Source organism: Heptranchias perlo, chromosome 13 (genome assembly GCF_035084215.1).
Source record: "Heptranchias perlo isolate sHepPer1 chromosome 13, sHepPer1.hap1, whole genome shotgun sequence".
NCBI lineage: Eukaryota > Metazoa > Chordata > Chondrichthyes > Hexanchiformes > Hexanchidae > Heptranchias > Heptranchias perlo.
Window position 1 is genome coordinate 72,807,307 of NC_090337.1, and position 20,458 is coordinate 72,827,764.

The 20,458-nt window shown below is 45.3% G+C and overlaps 1 protein-coding gene across 2 annotated transcripts in view; it reads left to right on the plus strand.

Annotated features, from left to right (window-relative positions):
* LOC137331699 (solute carrier organic anion transporter family member 2A1-like) overlaps positions 1-20,458 on the plus strand; it is a 323,160-nt gene that overhangs the window by 234,241 nt on the left and 68,461 nt on the right. The gene's annotated exons all lie outside the window — the stretch shown is intronic.

Genomic DNA, 20,458 nt, shown 5'->3' on the forward strand with positions numbered 1-20,458 from the left:
TTGTGATTGGGTTGTGTTTGGTGATTGGGTTGTTTTTGGTGATCGGTTTGCGTTTGGTAATTGGGTTTTGTTTGGTGATCGGTTTATTTTGGGTGATCGGGTTGTGTTTGGTGATCGGGATGTGTTTGGTGATTGGGTTGCATTTTGTGATCGGGTTGTGTTTGGTGATTGGGTTGTTTTTGGTGATCGGTTTGCGTTTGGTGTTCGGTGTGTGTTTGGTGATCGGTTTATGTTTTGTGATCGGGTTGTGTTTGGTGATCGGGTTGTGTTTGGTGATTGGGTTGTGTTTCGTGATCGGGTTGTGTTTGGTGATTGGGATGTGTTTGGTGATCGGGATGTGTTTGGTGATCGGGATGTGTTTGGTGATCGGGTTATGTTTGGTGATCGGGATGTGTTTGCTGATCAGGATGTGTTTGGTGATTGGGTTGTGTTTGGTGATGGGGATGTGTTTGGTGATCGCGTTGTGTTTGGTGATCGGGATATGTTAGGTTATCAGGTTGTGTTTGGTGATCGTGATGTGTTTGGTGATCGGTTTGTGTTTGGTGATTGGCTTGTGTTTGATGATCGGGATGTGTTTGGTGATAAGTTTGTGTTTGGTGATCCGGTTGTTTTTGTTGATCGGGTTGTGTTTGTTGATCGGGTTGTGTTTGGTGATAGGGTTGTGTTTGGTGATTGGGTTGTTTTTGGTGATCAGTGTCTCTATGGTGATCGGGTTGTGTTTGGTGATCGGGTTGTGTTATGTGATTGGGTTGTGTTTCGTGATCGGGTTGTGTTTAGTGATTGGGATGTGTTTGGTGATCGGGTTGCGTTTGGTGATCGGGTTGTGTCTGGTGATCGGGATGTGTTTGGTGATCGGGATGTGTTTGGTGATCGGGTTTGGTTATTGGGATGTGTTTGGTGATCCGTTTGTATTTGGTGATCGGGTTGTGTTTGGTGATCTGGATGTGTTTGGTCATCGGGATGTGTTTGGTGATCCGTTTGTATTTGGTGATCGGGTTGCATTTTGTGATCGGGTTGTGTTTGGTGTTTGGGTTGTTTTTGGTGATCGGTTTGCGTTTGGTAATTGGGATTTGTTTGGTGATCGGTTTATTTTGGGTGATCGGGTTGTGTTTGGTGATCGGGATGTGTTTGGTGATTGGGTTGCATTTTGTGATCGGATTGTGTTTGGTGATTGGGTTGTTTTTGGTGATCGGTTTGCGTTTGGTGATCGGTTTGTGTTTGGTGATCGGTTTATGTTTTGTGATCGGTTTGTGTTTATTGATGTGGATGTTTTTAGTGATCGGGATGTGTTTGGTAATCGGGATGTGTTTGGTGATCGGTTTGTGTTTGGTGACCTGGAGGTGTTTGGTGATCTGGATGTGTTTGGTGATCGGGATGTGTTTGGTGATCGGGTTGTGTTTAGTGATAGGGTTGTGTTTGGTGATCTGGATGTGTTTGGTGATCGGGATGTGTTTGGTGATCGGGATGTGTTTGGTGATCGAGTTGTGTTTGGCGAATGGGTTGTGTTTGGTGATCGGGATGTGTTTGGTGATCGGGTTGTGTTTGGTGATTGGGATGTGTTTGGTGATCAGGATGTGTTTGGTAATCGGGTTGTGTTTGGTCATCGGGATGTGTTTGGTGATCGGGTTGTGTTTGGTGATCGGGATATGTTTAGTGATCGGATTGTGTTTGGTGATTGTGATGTGTTTGGTGATCGGGTTGTGTTTGGTGATCGGATTGTGTTTTGTGCTCGGGATGTGTTTGGTGAATGGGTTGTGTTTGGTGATCGGGATGTGTTTTGTGATCGTGTTGTGTTTGGTGATCGGGTTGTGTTTTGTGATTGGGTTGTGTTTCGTGATTGGGTTGTGTTTGGTGATTGGGATGTGTTTGGTGATCGGGTTGTGTTTGGTGATCGGGTTGTGTCTGGTGATCGGGATGTGTTTGGTGATCGAGATGTGTTTGGTGATCGGGTTTGGTTATTGGGATGTGTTTGGTGATCCTTTTGTATTTGGTGATCGGGTTGTGTTTGGTGATCGGGATGTGTTTGGTCATCGGGATGTGTTTGGTGATTGGGTTGCATTTTGTGATCGGGTTGTGTTTGGTGATTGGGTTGTTTTTGGTGATCGGTTTGCGTTTGGTAATTGGGTTTTGTTTGGTGATCGGTTTATTTTGGGTGATCGGGTTGTGTTTGGTGATCGGGATGTGTTTGGTGATTGGGTTGCATTTTGTGATCGGGTTGTGTTTGGTGATTGGGTTGTTTTTGGTGATCGGTTTGCGTTTGGTAATTGGGTTTTGTTTGGTGATCGGTTTATTTTGGGTGATCGGGTTGCGTTTGGTGATCGGGATGTGTTTGGTGATTGGGTTGCATTTTGTGATCGGGTTGTGTTTGGTGATTGGGTTGTTTTTGGTGATCGGTTTGCGTTTGGTGATCGGTTTGCGTTTGGTGATCGGTTTATGTTTTGTGATCGGTTTGTATTTGGTGATGTGGATGTTATTAGCGATCGGGATGTGTTTGGTGAGCGGGATGTGTTTGGTGATCGGGTTGTGTTTAGTGATCGGGTTGTGTTTGGCAATTGCGTTGTGTGTGGTGATCGGGATGTGTTTGGTGATCGGGATGTGTTTGGTGATCGGGTTTGGTTATTGGGATGTGTTTGGTGATCCGTTTGTATTTGGTGATCGGGTTGTGTTTGGTGATCGGGATGTGTTTGGTCATCGGTTTGTGTTTGGTGATCTGGAGGTGTTTGGTGAGTGGGATGTCTTTGGTGATCGGGATATGTTTAGGGATCGTGTTGTGTTTGGTGATCGGGTTGTGTTTGGTGATCGGTTTGTGTTTGGTGATAGGGTTGTGTTTGGTGATCGGGTTGTGTTTGATGATCGGGATGTGTTTGGTGATCAGTTTGTGTTTGGTGATCCCATTGTTTTTGGTGATCGGGATGTGTTTGTTGATCGGGATGTGTTTGGTGATCGGTTTGTGTTTGGTGATCGGGATATGTTAGGTTATCGGGTTGTGTTTGGTGATCGGGATGTGTTTGGTGATCGGTCTGTGTTTGGTGATCGGTTTGTGTTTGGTGATCGGTTTATGTTTTGTGATCGGTTTGTGTTTGGTGATGTGGATGTTTTTAGTGATCGGGATGTGTTTGGTAATCGGGATGTGTTTGGTGATCGGTTTGTGTTTGGTGACCTGGAGGTGTTTGGTGATCTGGATGTGTTTGGTGATCGGGATGTGTTTGGTGATCGGGATGTTATTGGTGATCGAGTTGTGTTTGGTGATCGGTTTGTGTTTGGTGATCGTGTTGTGTTTGGTGTTCTGGATGTGTTTGGTGATCGGGTTGTGTTTGGTGATCGGGTTGTGTTTGGTGATCTGGATGTGTTTGGTGATCGGGATGTGTTTGGTGATCGAGTTGTGTTTGGTGAATGGGTTGTGTTTGGTGATCGGGATGTGTTTGGTGATCGTGTTGTGTTTGGTGATCGGGATGTGTTTGGTGATCAGGATATGTTTGGTGATAGGGTTGTGTTTGGTGATTGGGTTGTTTTTGGTGATCAGTTTCTCTTTGGTGATCAGGATGTGTTTGGTGATCGGGTTGTGTTTTGTGATCGGGTTATGTTTGGTGATCGGGATGTGTTTGCTGATCAGGATGTGTTTGGTGATTGGGTTGTGTTTGGTGATGGGGATGTGTTTGGTGATCGCGTTGTGTTTGGTGATCGGGTTGTGTTTGGTGATGGGGATGTGTTTGGTGATCGCGTTGTGTTTGGTGATCGGGATATGTTAGGTTATCAGGTTGTGTTTGGTGATCGTGATGTGTTTGGTGATCGGTTTGTGTTTGGTGATTGGCTTGTGTTTGATGATCGGGATGTGTTTGGTGATAAGTTTGTGTTTGGTGATCCGGTTGTTTTTGTTGATCGGGTTGTGTTTGTTGATCGGGTTGTGTTTGGTGATAGGGTTGTGTTTGGTGATTGGGTTGTTTTTGGTGATCAGTGTCTCTATGGTGATCGGGTTGTGTTTGGTGATCGGGTTGTGTTAGGTGATTGGGTTGTGTTTCGTGATCGGGTTGTGTTTAGTGATTGGGATGTGTTTGCTGATCGGGTTGTGTTTGGTGATCGGGTTGTGTCTGGTGATCGGGATGTGTTTGGTGATCGGGATGTGTTTGGTGATCGGGTTTGGTTATTGGGATGTGTTTGGTGATCCGTTTGTATTTGGTGATCGTGTTGTGTTTGGTGATCTGGATGTGTTTGGTCATCGGGATGTGTTTGGTGATCCGTTTGTATTTGGTGATCGGGTTGCATTTTGTGATCGGGTTGTGTTTGGTGTTTGGGTTGTTTTTGGTGATCGGTTTGCGTTTGGTAATTGGGATTTGTTTGGTGATCGGTTTATTTTGGGTGATCGGGTTGTGTTTGGTGATCGGGATGTGTTTGGTGATTGGGTTGCATTTTGTGATCGGATTGTGTTTGGTGATTGGGTTGTTTTTGGTGATCGGTTTGCGTTTGGTGATCGGTTTGTGTTTGGTGATCGGTTTATGTTTTGTGATCGGTTTGTGTTTATTGATGTGGATGTTTTTAGTGATCGGGATGTGTTTGGTAATCGGGATGTGTTTGGTGATCGGTTTGTGTTTGGTGACCTGGAGGTGTTTGGTGATCTGGATGTGTTTTGTGATCGGGATGTGTTTGGTGATCGGGTTGTGTTTAGTGATCGGGTTGTGTTTGGTGATCTGGATGTGTTTGGTGATCGGGATGTTATTGGTGATCGAGTTGTGTTTGGTGATCGGTTTGTGTTTGTTGATCGTGTTGTGTTTGGTGTTCTGGATGTGTTTGGTGATCGGGTTGTGTTTGGTGATCGGGTTGTGTTTGGTGATCTGGATGTGTTTGGTGATCGGGATGTGTTTGGTGATCGAGTTGTGTTTGGTGAATGGCTTGTGTTTGGTGATCGGGATGTGTTTGGTGATCGGGTTGTGTTTGGTGATCGGGATGTGTTTGGTGATCAGGATGTGTTTGGTGATAGGGTTGTGTTTGGTGATTGGGTTGTTTTTGGTGATCAGTTTCTCTTTGGTGATCAGGATGTGTTTGGTGATCGGGTTGTGTTTTGTGATCGGTTTGTGTTTGGTGATCGTGTTGTGTTTGGTGTTCTGGATGTGTTTGGTGATCGGGTTGTGTTTGGTGATCGGGTTGTGTTTGGTGATCTGGATGTGTTTGGTGATCGGGATGTGTTTGGTGATCGAGTTGTGTTTGGTGAATGGGTTGTGTTTGGTGATCTGGATGTGTTTGGTGATCGGGTTGTGTTTGGTGATCGGGTTATGTTTGGTGATCGGGATGTGTTTGCTGATCAGGATGTGTTTGGTGATCGGGTTGTGTTTGGTGATGGGGATGTGTTTGGTGATCACGTTGTGTTTGGTGATCGGGATATGTTTGATGATTGGTATGTGTTTGGTGATCGGATTGTTTTTGTTGATCGGGTTGTGTTTGTTGATCGGGTTGTGTTTGGTTATCGGGTTGTGTTTGGTGATAGGGTTGTTTTTGGTGATTGGGTTGTTTTTGGTGATCAGTTTCTCTTTGGTGATCAGGATGTGTTTGGTGATCGGGTTGTGTTTTGTGATCGGGTTGTGTTTGGTGATCGGGTTGTGTTTGGTGATTGGGTTGTGTTTCGTGATCGGGTTGTGTTTGGTGATCGGGTTGTGTTTGGTGATTGGGTTGTGTTTCGTGATCGGGTTGTGCTTGGTGATTGGGATGTGTTTGGTGATCGGGATGTGTTTGCTGATCAGGATGTGTTTGGTGATTGGGTTTTGTTTGGTGATGGGGATGTGTTTGGTGATTGGGTTGTTTTTGGTGATTGGGATGTGTTTGGTGATCAGGTTGTGTTTGGTGATCGGATTGTGTTTGGTGAATGCGTTGTGTTTGGTGAACGGGTTGTGTTTGGTGATCGGGATGTGTTTGGTGATCAGGATGTGTTTGGTGATCGGGTTGTGATTGGTGATCGGGATGTGTTTCGTGATCGGGATATGTTAGGTTATCGGGTTTAGTTTGGTGATCGGGATGTGTTTGGTGATCGGTTTGTGTTTGGTGATTGGCTTGTGTTTGATGATCGGGATCTGTTTGGTGATAAGTTTGTGATTGGTGATCGGGTTGTTTTTGGTGATTGGGTTGTTTTTGGTGATCAGTTTCTCTTTGGTGATCAGGATGTGTTTGGTGATCGGGTTGTGTTTTGTGATCGGGTTGTGTTTGGTGATCGGGTTGTGTTTGGTGATTGGGTTGTGTTTCGTCATCAGGTTGTGTTTGGTGTTCTGGATGTGTTTGGCGATCAGGTTGTGTTTAGTGATCGGGTTGTGTTTGCTGATCTGGATGTATTTGGTGATCGGGATGTGTTTGGTGATCGAGTTGTGTTTGGTGATCGGTTTGTGTTTGGTGATCGGGTTGTGTTTGGTGATCTGGATGTGTTTGGTGATCGGGTTGCGTTTGGTGACCGGGTTGTGTTTGGTAATCAGTTTGTGTTTGGTGACCGGGTTGTGTTTAGTGATCGGGTTGTGTTTGGTGATTGGGTTTTGTTTGGTGATCGGTTTGCGTTTGGTGATCGGTTTGCGTTTGGTGATCGGTTTATGTTTTGTGATCGGTTTGTGTTTGGTGATGTGGATGTTTTTAATGATCGGGATGTGTTTGGTGAGCGGGATGTGTTTGGTGATCGGGTTGTGTTTTGTGATCGGGTTGTGTTTGGTAATTGCGTTGTGTCTGGTGATCGGGATGTGTTTGGTGATCGGGATTTTTTTGGTGATCGGGTTTGGTTATCGGGATGTGTTTGGTGATCCGTTTGTATTTGGTGATCGGGTTGTGTTTGGTGATCGGGATGTGTTTGGTCATCGGAATGTGTTTGGTGATTGGGTTGCATTTTGTGATCGGGTTGTATTTGGTGATTGGGTTGTTTTTGGTGATCGGTTTGGTGATTGGGTTTTGTTTGGTGATCGGTTTATTTTGGGTGATCGGGTTGTGTTTGGTGATCGGGATGTGTTTGGTGATTGGGTTGCATTTTGTGATCGGGTTGTGTTTGGTGATTGGGTTGTTTTTGGTGATCGGTTTGCATTTGGTGATCGGTTTGCTTTTGGTGATCGGTTTATGTTTTGTGATCGGATTGTGTTTGGTGATGTGGATGTTTTTAGTGATCGGGATGTGTTTGGTAATCGGGATGTGTTTGGTGATCGGTTTGTGTTTGGTGACCTGGAGGTGTTTGTTGATCTGGATGTGTTTGGTGATGGGGATGTGTTTGGTGATCGGGTTGTGTTTCGTGATCGGGTTGTGTTTGGTGATCTGGATGTGTTTGGTGATCGGGATGTGTTTGGTGATCGAGTTGTGTTTGGTGATCGGTTTGTGTTTGGTGATCGGGTTGTGTTTGGTGATCTGGATGTGTTTGGTGATCGGGTTGTGTTTGGTGACCGGGTTGTGTTTGGTAATCATGTTGTGTTTGGTGATCGGGTTGTGTTTGGTGATCGGGATGTGTTTGGTGATTGGGTTGCATTTTGTGATCGGGTTGTGTTTGGTGATTGGGTTGTTTTTGGTGATCGGTTTGCGTTTGGTGATCGGTTTGCGTTTGGTGATCGGTTTATGTTTTGTGATCGGTTTGTATTTGGTGATGTGGATGTTATTAGTGATCGGGATGTGTTTGGTGAGCGGGATGTGTTTAGTGATCGGGTTGTGTTTAGTGATCGGGTTGTGTTTGGCAATTGCGTTGTGTGTGGTGATCGGGATGTGTTTGGTGATCGGGATGTGTTTGGTGATCGGGTTTGGTTATTGGGATGTGTTTGGTGATCCGTTTGTATTTGGTGATCGGGTTGTGTTTGGTGATCGGGATGTGTTTGGTCATCGGTTTGTGTTTGGTGATCTGGAGGTGTTTGGTGATCTGGATGTGTTTGGTGAGTGGGATGTCTTTGGTGATCGGGATATGTTTAGGGATCGTGTTGTGTTTGGTGATCGGGTTGTGTTTGGTGATCGGTTTGTGTTTGGTGATAGGGTTGTGTTTGGTGATCGGGTTGTGTTTGATGATCGGGATGTGTTTGGTGATCAGTTTGTGTTTGGTGATCCCATTGTTTTTGGTGATCGGGATGTGTTTGGTGATCGGGATGTGTTTGGTGATCGGTTTGTGTTTGGTGATCGGGATATGTTAGGTTATCGGGTTGTGTTTGGTGATCGGGATGTGTTTGGTGATCGGTTTGTGTTTGGTGATCGGTTTGTGTTTGGTGATCGGTTTATGTTTTGTGATCGGTTTGTGTTTGGTGATGTGGATGTTTTTAGTGATCGGGATGTGTTTGGTAATCGGGATGTGTTTGGTGATCGGTTTGTGTTTGGTGACCTGGAGGTGTTTGTTGATCTGGATGTGTTTGGTGATGGGGATGTGTTTGGTGATCGGGTTGTGTTTCGTGATCGGGTTGTGTTTGGTGATCTGGATGTGTTTGGTGATCGGGATGTGTTTGGTGATCGAGTTGTGTTTGGTGATCGGTTTGTGTTTGGTAATCGGGATGTGTTTGGTGATCGGTTTGTGTTTGGTGACCTGGAGGTGTTTGGTGATCTGGATGTGTTTGGTGATCGGGATGTGTTTGGTGATCGGGTTGTGTTTAGTGATCGGGTTGTGTTTGGTGATCTGGATGTGTTTGGTGATCGGGATGTTATTGGTGATCGAGTTGTGTTTGGTGATCGGTTTATGTTTGGTGATCGTGTTGTGTTTGGTGTTCTGGATTTGTTTGGTGATCGGGTTGTGTTTGGTGATCGGGTTGTGTTTGGTGATCTGGATGTGTTTGGTGATCGGGATGTGTTTGGTGATCGAGTTGTGTTTGGTGAATGGGTTGTGTTTGGTGATCGGGATGTGTTTGGTGATCGGGTTGTGTTTGGTGATCGGGATGTGTTTGGTGATCAGGATATGTTTGGTGATAGGGTTGTGTTTGGTGATTGGGTTGTTTTTGGTGATCAGTTTCTCTTTGGTGATCAGGATGTGTTTGGTGATCGGGTTGTGTTTTGTGATCGGTTTGTGTTTGGTGATCGTGTTGTGTTTGGTGTTCTGGATGTGTTTGGTGATCGGGTTGTGTTTGGTGATCGGGTTCTGTTTGGTGATCTGGATGTGTTTGGTGATCGGGATGTGTTTGGTGATCGAGTTGTGTTTGGTGAATGGGTTGTGTTTGGTGATCTGGATGTGTTTGGTGATCGGGTTGTGTTTGGTGATCGGGTTATGTTTGGTGATCGGGATGTGTTTGCTGATCAGGATGTGTTTGGTGATCGGGTTGTGTTTGGTGATGGGGATGTGTTTGGTGATCACGTTGTGTTTGGTGATCGGGATATGTTTGATGATCGGTATGTGTTTGGTGATCGGATTGTTTTTGTTGATCGGGTTGTGTTTGTTGATCGGGTTGTGTTTGGTTATAGGGTTGTGTTTGGTGATTGGGATGTGTTTGGTGATCGGGATGTGTTTGGTGATCGGGATGTGTTTGGTGATCGGGTTATGTTTGGTGATCGGGATGTGTTTGCTGATCAGGATGTGTTTGGTGATTGGGTTGTGTTTGGTGATGGGGATGTGTTTGGTGATCGCGTTGTGTTTGGTGATCGGGTTGTGTTTGGTGATAGGGATGTGTTTGGTGATCGCGTTGTGTTTGGTGATCGGGATATGTTAGGTTATCAGGTTGTGTTTGGTGATCGTGATGTGTTTGGTGATCGGTTTGTGTTTGGTGATTGGCTTGTGTTTGATGATCGGGATGTGTTTGGTGATAAGTTTGTGTTTGGTGATCCGGTTGTTTTTGTTGATCGGGTTGTGTTTGTTGATCGGGTTGTGTTTGGTGATAGGGTTGTGTTTGGTGATTGGGTTGTTTTTGGTGATCAGTGTCTCTATGGTGATCGGGTTGTGTTTGGTGATCGGGTTGTGTTAGGTGATTGGGTTGTGTTTCGTGATCGGGTTGTGTTTAGTGATTGGGATGTGTTTGGTGATCGGGTTGTGTTTGGTGATCGGGTTGTGTCTGGTGATCGGGATGTGTTTGGTGATCGGGATGTGTTTGGTGATCGGGTTTGGTTATTGGGATGTGTTTGGTGATCCGTTTGTATTTGGTGATCGGGTTGTGTTTGGTGATCTGGCTGTGTTTGGTCATCGGGATGTGTTTGGTGATCCGTTTGTATTTGGTGATCGGGTTGCATTTTGTGATCGGGTTGTGTTTGGTGTTTGGGTTGTTTTTGGTGATCGGTTTGCGTTTGGTAATTGGGATTTGTTTGGTGATCGGTTTATTTTGGGTGATCGGGTTGTGTTTGGTGATCGGGATGTGTTTGGTGATTGGGTTGCATTTTGTGATCGGATTGTGTTTGGTGATTGGGTTGTTTTTGGTGATCGGTTTGCGTTTGGTGATCGGTTTGTGTTTGGTGATCGGTTTATGTTTTGTGATCGGTTTGTGTTTATTGATGTGGATGTTTTTAGTGATCGGGATGTGTTTGGTAATCGGGATGTGTTTGGTGATCGGTTTGTGTTTGGTGACCTGGAGGTGTTTGTTGATCTGGATGTGTTTGGTGATCGGGATGTGTTTGGTGATCGGGTTGTGTTTAGTGATAGGGTTGTGTTTCGTGATCTGGATGTGTTTGGTGATCGGGATGTGTTTGGTGATCGAGTTGTGTTTGGTGATCGGTTTGTGTTTGGTGATCGTGTTGTGTTTGGTGTTCTGGATGTGTTTGGTGATCGGGTTGTGTTTGGTGATCGGGTTGTGTTTAGTGATCGGGTTGTGTTGAGTGATCGGGTTGTGTTTGGTAATCTGGATGTGTTTGGTGATCGAGTTGTGTTTGGTGAATGGGTTGTGTTTGGTGATCGGGATGTGTTTGGTGATCGGGTTGTGTTTGGTGATTGGGATGTGTTTGGTGATCAGGATGTGTTTGGTAATCGGGTTGTGTTTGGTCATCGGGATGTGTTTGGTGATCGGGTTGTGTTTGGTGATCGGATTGTGTTTTGTGCTCGGGATGTGTTTGGTGAATGGGTTGTGTTTGGTGATCGGGATGTGTTTTGTGATCGTGTTGTGTTTGGTGATCGGGTTGTGTTTGGTGATTGGGTTGTGTTTCGTGATCGGGTTGTGTTTGGTGATTGGGATGTGTTTGGTGATCGGGTTGTGTTTGGTGATCGGGTTGTGTCTGGTGATCGGGATGTGTTTGGTGATCGAGATGTGTTTGGTGATCGGGTTTGGTTATTGGGATGTGTTTGGTGATCCTTTTGTATTTGGTGATCGGGTTGTGTTTGGTGATCGGGATGTGTTTGGTCATTGGGATGTGTTTGGTGATTGGGTTGCATTTTGTGATCGGGTTGTGTTTGGTGATTGGGTTGTTTTTGGTGATTGGTTTGCGTTTGGTAATTGGGTTTTGTTTGGTGATCGGTTTATCTTGGGTGATCGGGTTGTGTTTGGTGATCGGGATGTGTTTGGTGATTGGGTTGCATTTTGTGATCGGGTTGTGTTTGGTGATTAGGTTGTTTTTGGTGATCGGTTTGCGTTTGGTGATCGGTTTGTGTTTGGTGATCGGTTTATGTTTTGTGATCGGTTTGTGTTTGGTGATGTGGATGTTTTTAGTGATCGGGATGTGTTTGGTAATCGGGATGTGTTTGGTGATCGGTTTGTGTTTGGTGACCTGGAGGTGTTTGGTGATCTGGATGTGTTTGGTGATCGGGATGTGTTTGGTGATCGGGTTGTGTTTAGTGATCGGGTTGTGTTTGGTGATCTGGATGTGTTTGGTGATCGGGATGTTATTGGTGATCGAGTTGTGTTTGGTGATCGGTTTGTGTTTGGTGATCGTGTTGTGTTTGGTGTTCTGGATGTGTTTGGTGATCGGGTTGTGTTTGGTGATCGGGTTGTGTTTGGTGATCTGGATGTGTTTGGTGATCTGGATGTGTTTGGTGATCGAGTTGTGTTTGGTGAATGGGTTGTGTTTGGTGATCGGGATGTGTTTGGTGATCGGGTTGTGTTTGGTGATCGGGATGTGTTTGGTGATCAGGATGTGTTTGGTGATAGGGTTGTGTTTGGTGATTAGGTTGTTTTTGGTGATCAGTTTCTCTTTGGTGATCAGGATGTGTTTGGTGATAGGGTTGTGTTTTGTGATCGGTTTGTGTTTGGTGATCGTGTTGTGTTTGGTGTTCTGGATGTGTTTGGTGATCGGGTTGTGTTTGGTGATCGGGTTGTGTTTGGTGATCTGGATGTGTTTGGTGATCGGGATGTGTTTGGTGATCGAGTTGTGTTTGGTGAATGGGTTGTGTTTGGTGATCTGAATGTGTTTGGTGATCGGGTTGTGTTTGGTGATCGGGTTATGTTTGGTGATCGGGATGTGTTTGCTGATCAGGATGTGTTTGGTGATCGGGTTGTGTTTGGTGATGGGGATGTGTTTGGTGATCACGTTGTGTTTGGTGATCGGGATATGTTTGATGATCGGTATGTGTTTGGTGATCGGATTGTTTTTGTTGATCGGGTTGTGTTTGTTGATCGGGTTGTGTTTGGTTATAGGGTTGTGTTTGGTGATAGGGTTGTGTTTGGTGATTGGGTTGTTTTTGGTGATCAGTTTCTCTTTGGTGATCAGGATGTGTTTGGTGATCGGGTTGTGTTTTGTGATCGGGTTGTGTTTGGTGATCGGGTTGTGTTTGGTGATTGGGTTGTGTTTCGTGATCGGGTTGTGTTTGGTGATTGGGATGTGTTTGGTGATCGGGATGTGTTTGGTGATCGGGATGTGTTTGGTGATCGGGTTATGTTTGGTGATCGGGATGTGTTTGCTGATCAGGATGTGTTTGGTGATTGGGTTGTGTTTGGTGATGGGGATGTTTTGGGTGATCGCGTTGTGTTTGGTGATCGGGATATGTTAGGTTATCAGGTTGTGTTTGGTGATCGTGATGTGTTTGGTGATCGGTTTGTGTTTGGTGATTGGCTTGTGTTTGATGATCGGGATGTGTTTGGTGATAAGTTTGTGTTTGGTGATCCGGTTGTTTTTGTTGATCGGGTTGTGTTTGTTGATCGGGTTGTGTTTGGTGATAGGGTTGTGTTTGGTGATTGGGTTGTGTTAGGTGATTGGGTTGTGTTTCGTGATCGGGTTGTGTTTCGTGATTGGGATGTGTTTGGTGATCGGGTTGTGTTTGGTGATCGGGTTGTGTTAGGTGATTGTGTTGTGTTTCGTGATCGGGTTGTGTTTAGTGATTGGGATGTGTTTGGTGATCGGGTTGTGTTTGGTGATCGGGTTGTGTCTGGTGATCGGGATGTGTTTGGTGATCGGGATGTGTTTGGTGATCGGGTTTGGTTATTGGGATGTGTTTGGTGATCCGTTTGTATTTGGTGATCGGGTTGTGTTTGGTGATCTGGATGTGTTTGGTCATCGGGATGTGTTTGGTGATCCGTTTGTATTTGGTGATCGGGTTGCATTTTGTGATCGGGTTGTGTTTGGTGTTTGGGTTGTTTTTGGTGATCGGTTTGCGTTTGGTAATTGGGATTTGTTTGGTGATCGGTTTATTTTGGGTGATCGGGTTGTGTTTGGTGATCGGGATGTGTTTGGTGATTGGGTTGCATTTTGTGATCGGATTGTGTTTGGTGATTGGGTTGTTTTTGGTGATCGTTTTGCGTTTGGTGATCGGTTTGTGTTTGGTGATCGGTTTATGTTTTGTGATCGGTTTGTGTTTATTGATGTGGATGTTTTTAGTGATCGGGATGTGTTTGGTAATCGGGATGTGTTTGGTGATCGGTTTGTGTTTGGTGACCTGGAGGTGTTTGGTGATCTGGATGTGTTTGGTGATCGGGATGTGTTTGGTGATCGGGTTGTGTTTAGTGATAGGGTTGTGTTTGGTGATCTGGATGTGTTTGGTGATCGGGATGTGTTTGGTGATCGAGTTGTGTTTGGTGATCGGTTTGTGTTTGGGGATCGTGTTGTGTTTGGTGTTCTGGATGTGTTTGGTGATCGGGTTGTGTTTGGTGATCGGGTTGTGTTTAGTGATCGGGTTGTGTTTATTTATCGGGTTGTGTTTGGTAATCTGGATGTGTTTGGTGATCGGGATGTGTTTGGTGATCGAGTTGTGTTTGGTGAATGGGTTGTGTTTGGTGATCGGGATGTGTTTGGTGATCGGGTTGTGTTTGGTGATTGGGATGTGTTTGGTGATCAGGATGTGTTTGGTGATCGGGTTGTGTTTGGTCATCGGGATGTGTTTAGTGATCGGATTGTGTTTGGTGATTGTGATGTGTTTGGTGATCGGGTTGTGTTTGGTGATCGGATTGTGTTTTGTGCTCGGGATGTGTTTGGTGAATGGGTTGTGTTTGGTGATCGGGATGTGTTTGGTGATTGGGTTGTGTTTGGTGATCGGGATGTGTTTGGTGATCAGGATGTGTTAGGTAATCGGGTTGTGTTTGGTCATCGGGATGTGTTTGGTGATCGGGATGCTTTTGGTGATCGGGTTATGTTTGGAGATCGGGATGTGTTTGATGACCAGGATGTGTTTGGTCATCGGGATGTGTTTGGTGATCGGGTTGTGTTTGGTGATCGGGATGTGTTTGGTGGTCAGGATATGTTTGGTCATCGGGTTGTGTTTGGTGATCGTGTTGTGTTTGGTGATCGGGATGTGTTTGGTGATCGCGTTGTGTTTGGTGATCGGGATGTGTTTAATGATCGGGTTGTGTTTGGTGATCGGGATGTGTTTGGTGATCGGTTTGTGTTTGGTGATTGGCTTGTGTTTGGTGATCGGGATGTGTTTGGTGATCAGGATGTGTTTGGTGATCGGGTTGTGATTGGTGATCGGGATGTGTTTCGTGATCGGGATATGTTAGGTTATCGGGTTTAGTTTGGTGATCGGGATGTGTTTGGTGATCGGTTTGTGTTTGGTGATTGGCTTGTGTTTGATGATCGGGATCTGTTTGGTGATAAGTTTGTGATTGGTGATCGGGTTGTTTTTGTTGATCGGGTTGTGTTTGTTGATCGGGTTGTGTTTGGTGATAGGATTGTTTTTGGTGATTGGGTTGTTTTTGGTGATCAGTTTCTCTTTGGTGATCAGGATGTGTTTGGTGATCGGGTTGTGTTTTGTGATCGGGTTGTGTTTGGTGATCGGGTTGTGTTTGGTGATTGGGTTGTGTTTCGTCATCGGGTTGTGTTTGGTGTTCTGGATGTGTTTGTTGATCAGGTTGTGTTTAGTGATCGGGTTGTGTTCAGTGATCGGGTTGTGTTTGCTGATCTGGATGTATTTGGTGATCGGGATGTGTTTGGTGATCGAGTTGTGTTTGGTGATCGGTTTGTGTTTGGTGACCGGGTTGTGTTTGGTAATCAGTTTGTGTTTGGTGACCGGGTTGTGTTTGGTGATCGGGTTGTGTTTGGTGATTGGGTTTTGTTTGGTGATCGGTTTGCGTTTGGTGATCGGTTTGCGTTTGGTGATCGGTTTATGTTTTGTGATCGGTTTGTGTTTGGTGATGTGGATGTTTTTAATGATCGGGATGTGTTTGGTGAGCGGGATGTGTTTGGTGATCGGGTTGTGTTTTGTGATCGGGTTGTGTTTGGTAATTGCGTTGTGTCTGGTGATCGGGATGTGTTTGGTGATCGGGATATTTTTGGTGATCGGGTTTGGTTATCGGGATGTGTTTGGTGATCCGTTTGTATTTGGTGATCGGGTTGTGTTTGGTGATCGGGATGTGTTTGGTCATCGGAATGTGTTTGGTGATTGGGTTGCATTTTGTGATCGGGTTGTATTTGGTGATTGGGTTGTTTTTGGTGATCGGTTTGCGTTTGGTGATTGGGTTTTGTTTGGTGATCGGTTTATTTTGGGTGATCGGGTTGTGTTTGGTGATCGGGATGTGTTTGGTGATTGGGTTGCATTTTGTGATCGGGTTGTGTTTGGTGATTGGGTTGTTTTTGGTGATCGGTTTGCATTTGGTGATCGGTTTGCTTTTGGTGATCGGTTTATGTTTTGTGATCGGATTGTGTTTGGTGATGTGGATGTTTTTAGTGATCGGGATGTGTTTGGTAATCGGGATGTGTTTGGTGATCGGTTTGTGTTTGGTGACCTGGAGGTGTTTGTTGATCTGGATGTGTTTGGTGATGGGGATGTGTTTGGTGATCGGGTTGTGTTTAGTGATCGGGTTGTGTTTGGTGATCTGGATGTGTTTGGTGATCGGGATGTGTTTGGTGATCGAGTTGTGTTTGGTGATCGGTTTGTGTTTGGTGATCGGGTTGTGTTTGGTGATCTGGATGTGTTTGGTGATCGGGTTGTGTTTGGTGACCGGGTTGTGTTTGGTAATCATGTTGTGTTTGGTGATCGGGTTGTGTTTGGTGATCGGGATGTGTTTGGTGATTGGGTTGCATTTTGTGATCGGGTTGTGTTTGGTGATTGGGTTGTTTTTGGTGATCGGTTTGCGTTTGGTGATCGGTTTGCGTTTGGTGATCGGTTTATGTTTTGTGATCGGTTTGTATTTGGTGATGTGGATGTTATTAGTGATCGGGATGTGTTTGGTAATCGGGATGTGTTTAGTGATCGGGTTGTGTTTGGCAATTGCGTTGTGTGTGGTGATCGGGATGTGTTTGGTGATCGGGTTTGGTTATTGGGATGTGTTTGGTGATCCGTTTGTATTTGGTGATCGGGTTGTGTTTGGTGATCGGGATGTGTTTGGTCATCGGTTTGTGTTTGTTGATCTGGAGGTGTTTGGTGATCTGGATGTGTTTGGTGAGTGGGATGTCTTTGGTGATCGGGATATGTTTAGGGATCGTGTTGTGTTTGGTGATCGGGTTGTGTTTGGTGATCGGTTTGTGTTTGGTGATAGGGTTGTGTTTGGTGATCGGGTTGTGTTTGATGATCGGGATGTGTTTGGTGATCAGTTTGTGTTTGGTGATCCCATTGTTTTTGGTGATCGGGATGTGTTTGGTGATCGGGATGTGTTTGGTGATCGGTTTGTGTTTGGTGATCGGGATATGTTAGGTTATCGGGTTGTGTTTGGTGATCGGGATGTGTTTGGTGATCGGTTTGTGTTTGGTGATTGGCTTGTGTTTTATGATCGGGATGTGTTTGGTGATAAGTTTGTGTTTGGTGATTGGGTTGTGTTTCGTGATTGGGTTGTGTTTGGTGATTGGGATGTGTTTGGTGATCGGGTTGTGTTTAGTGATCGGGTTGTGTTTGTTGATCTGGATGTGTTTGGTGATCGGGATGTGTTTGGTGATCGAGTTGTGTTCGGTGATCGGTTTGTGTTTGGTGATCGGGTTGTGTTTGGTGATCTGGATGTGTTTGGTGATCGGGTTGTGTTTGGTGATCGGGTTGTGTTTGGTAATCAGGTTGTGTTTGGTGATCGGGTTGTGTTTGGTGATCTGGACGTGTTTGGTGATCGGGTTGTGTTTGGTGATTGGGTTGCATTTTGTGATCGGGTTGTGTTTGGTGATTGGGTTGTTTTTGGTGATCGGTTTGCATTTGGTGATCGGTTTGCTTTTGGTGATCGGTTTATGTTTTGTGATCGGATTGTGTTTGGTGATGTGGATGTTTTTAGTGATCGGGATGTGTTTGGTAATCGGGATGTGTTTGGTGATCGGTTTGTGTTTGGTGACCTGGAGGTGTTTGGTGATCTGGATGTGTTTGGTGATCGGGATGTGTTTGGTGATCGGGTTGTGTTTAGTGATCGGGTTGTGTTTGGTGATCTGGATGTGTTTGGTGATCGGGATGTGTTTGGTGATCGAGTTGTGTTTGGTGATCGGTTTGTGTTTGGTGATCGGGTTGTGTTTGGTGATCTGGATGTGTTTGGTGATCGGGTTGTGTTTGGTGACCAGGTTGTGTTTGGTAATCATGTTGTGTTTGGTGATCGGGTTGTGTTTGGTGATCGGGTTGTGTTTGGTGATCGGGATGTGTTTGGTGATTGGGTTGCATTTTGTGATCGGGTTGTGTTTGGTGATTGGGTTGTTTTTGGTGATCGGTTTGCGTTTGGTGATCGGTTTGCGTTTGGTGATCGGTTTATGTTTTGTGATCGGTTTGTATTTGGTGATGTGGATGTTAGTGATCGGGATGTGTTTGGTGAGCGGGATGTGTTTGGTGATCGGGTTGTGTTTAGTGATCGGGTTGTTTTGGCAATTGCGTTGTGTGTGGTGATCGGGATGTGTTTGGTGATCGGGATGTGTTTGGTGATCGGGTTTGGTTATTGGGATGTGTTTGGTGATCCATTTGTATTTGGTGATCGGGTTGTGTTTGGTGATCGGGATGTGTTTGGTCACCGGTTTGTGTTTGGTGATCTGGAGGTGTTTGGTGATCTGGATGTGTTTGGTGAGTGGGATGTCTTTGGTGATCGGGATGTGTTTAGGGATCGTGTTGTGTTTGGTGATCGGGTTGTGTTTGGTGATCGGTTTGTGTTTGGTGATACGGTTGTGTTTGGTGATCGGGTTGTGTTTGATGATCGGGATGTGTTTGGTGATCAGTTTGTGTTTGGTGATCCCATTGTTTTTGGTGATCGGGATGTGTTTGGTGATCGGGATGTGTTTGGTGATCGGTTTGTGTTTGGTGATCGGGATATGTTAGGTTATCGGGTTGTGTTTGGTGATCGGGATGTGTTTGGTGATCGGTTTGTGTTTGGTGATTGGCTTGTGTTTTATGATCGGGATGTGTTTGGTGATAATTTTGTGTTTGGTGATTGGGTTGTGTTTCCTGATTGGGTTGTGTTTGGTGATTGGGATGTGTTTGGTGATCGGGTTGTGTTTAGTGATCGGGTTGTGTTTGGTGATCTGGATGTGTTTGGTGATCGGGATGTGTTTGGTGATCGAGTTGTGTTCGGTGATCGGTTTGTGTTTGGTGATCGGGTTGTGTTTGGTGATCTGGATGTGTTTGGTGATCGGGTTGTGTTTGGTGATCGGGTTGTGTTTGGTAATCAGGTTGTGTTTGGTGATCGGGTTGTGTTTGGTGATCGGGACGTGTTTGGTGATCGGGTTGTGTTTGGTGATTGGGTTTTGTTTGGTGATCGGTTTATTTTGGGTGATCGGGTTGTGTTTGGTGATCGGGATGTTTTTGGTGATCGGTTTGCATTTGGTGATCGTTTTGCTTTTGGTGATCGGTTTATGTTTTGTGATCGGTTTGTGTTTGGTGATGTGGATGTTTTTAATGATTGGGATGTGTTTCGTGAGCGGGATGTGTTTGGTGATCGGGTTGTGTTTGGTGATCGGGTTGTGTTTGGTAATTGAGTTATGTCTGGTGATCGGGATGTGTTTCGTGATCGGGATTTTTTTGGTGATCGGGTTTGGTTATCGGGATGTGTTTGGTGATCCGTTTGTATTTGGTGATCGGGTTGTGTTTGGTGATCGGGATGTGTTTGGTCATCGGGATGTGTTTGGTGATTGGGTTGCATTTTGTGATCGGGTTGTGTTTGGTGATTGGGTTGTTTTTGGTGATCGGCTTGCGTTTTGTGATCGGGATGTGTTTGGTGATCCGTTTGTATTTGGTGATCGGGTTGTGTTTGGTGATCGGGATGTGTTTGGTCATCGGGATGTGTTTGGTGATCGGGATGTGTTTGGTGATCGAGTTGTGTTTGGTGATCGGTTTGTGTTTGGTGATCGGGTTGTGTTTGGTGATCTGGATGTGTTTGGTGATCGGGTTGTGTTTGGTGACCAGGTTGTGTTTGGTAATCATGTTGTGTTTGGTGATCGGGTTGTGTTTGGTGATCGGGTTGTGTTTGGTGATCGGGATGTGTTTGGTGATTGGGTTGCATTTTGTGATCGGGTTGTGTTTGGTGATTGGGTTGTTTTTGGTGATCGGTTTGCGTTTGGTGATCGGTTTGCGTTTGGTGATCGGTTTATGTTTTGTGATCGGTTTGTATTTGGTGATGTGGATGTTAGTGATCGGGATGTGTTTGGTGAGCGGGATGTGTTTGGTGATCGGGTTGTGTTTAGTGATCGGGTTGTTTTGGCAATTGCGTTGTGTGTGGTGATCGGGATGTGTTTGGTGATCGGGATGTGTTTGGTGATCGGGTTTGGTTATTGGGATGTGTTTGGTGATCCATTTGTATTTGGTGATCGTGTTGTGTTTGGTGATCGGGATGTGTTTGGTCACCGGTTTGTGTTTGGTGATCTGGAGGTGTTTGGTGATCTGGATGTGTTTGGTGAGTGGGATGTCTTTGGTGATCGGGATGTGTTTAGGGATCGTGTTGTGTTTGGTGATCGGGTTGTGTTTGGTGATCGGTTTGTGTTTGGTGATACGGTTGTGTTTGGTGATCGGGTTGTGTTTGATGATCGGGATGTGTTTGGTGATCAGTTTGTGTTTGGTGATCCCATTGTTTTTGGTGATCGGGATGTGTTTGGTGATCGGGATGTGTTTGGTGATCGGTTTGTGTTTGGTGATCGGGATATGTTAGGTTATCGGGTTGTGTTTGGTGATCGGGATGTGTTTGGTGATCGGTTTGTGTTTGGTGATTGGCTTGTGTTTTATGATCGGGATGTGTTTGGTGATAATTTTGTGTTTGGTGATTGGGTTGTGTTTCCTAATTGGGTTGTGTTTGGTGATTGGGATGTGTTTGGTGATCGGGTTGTGTTTAGT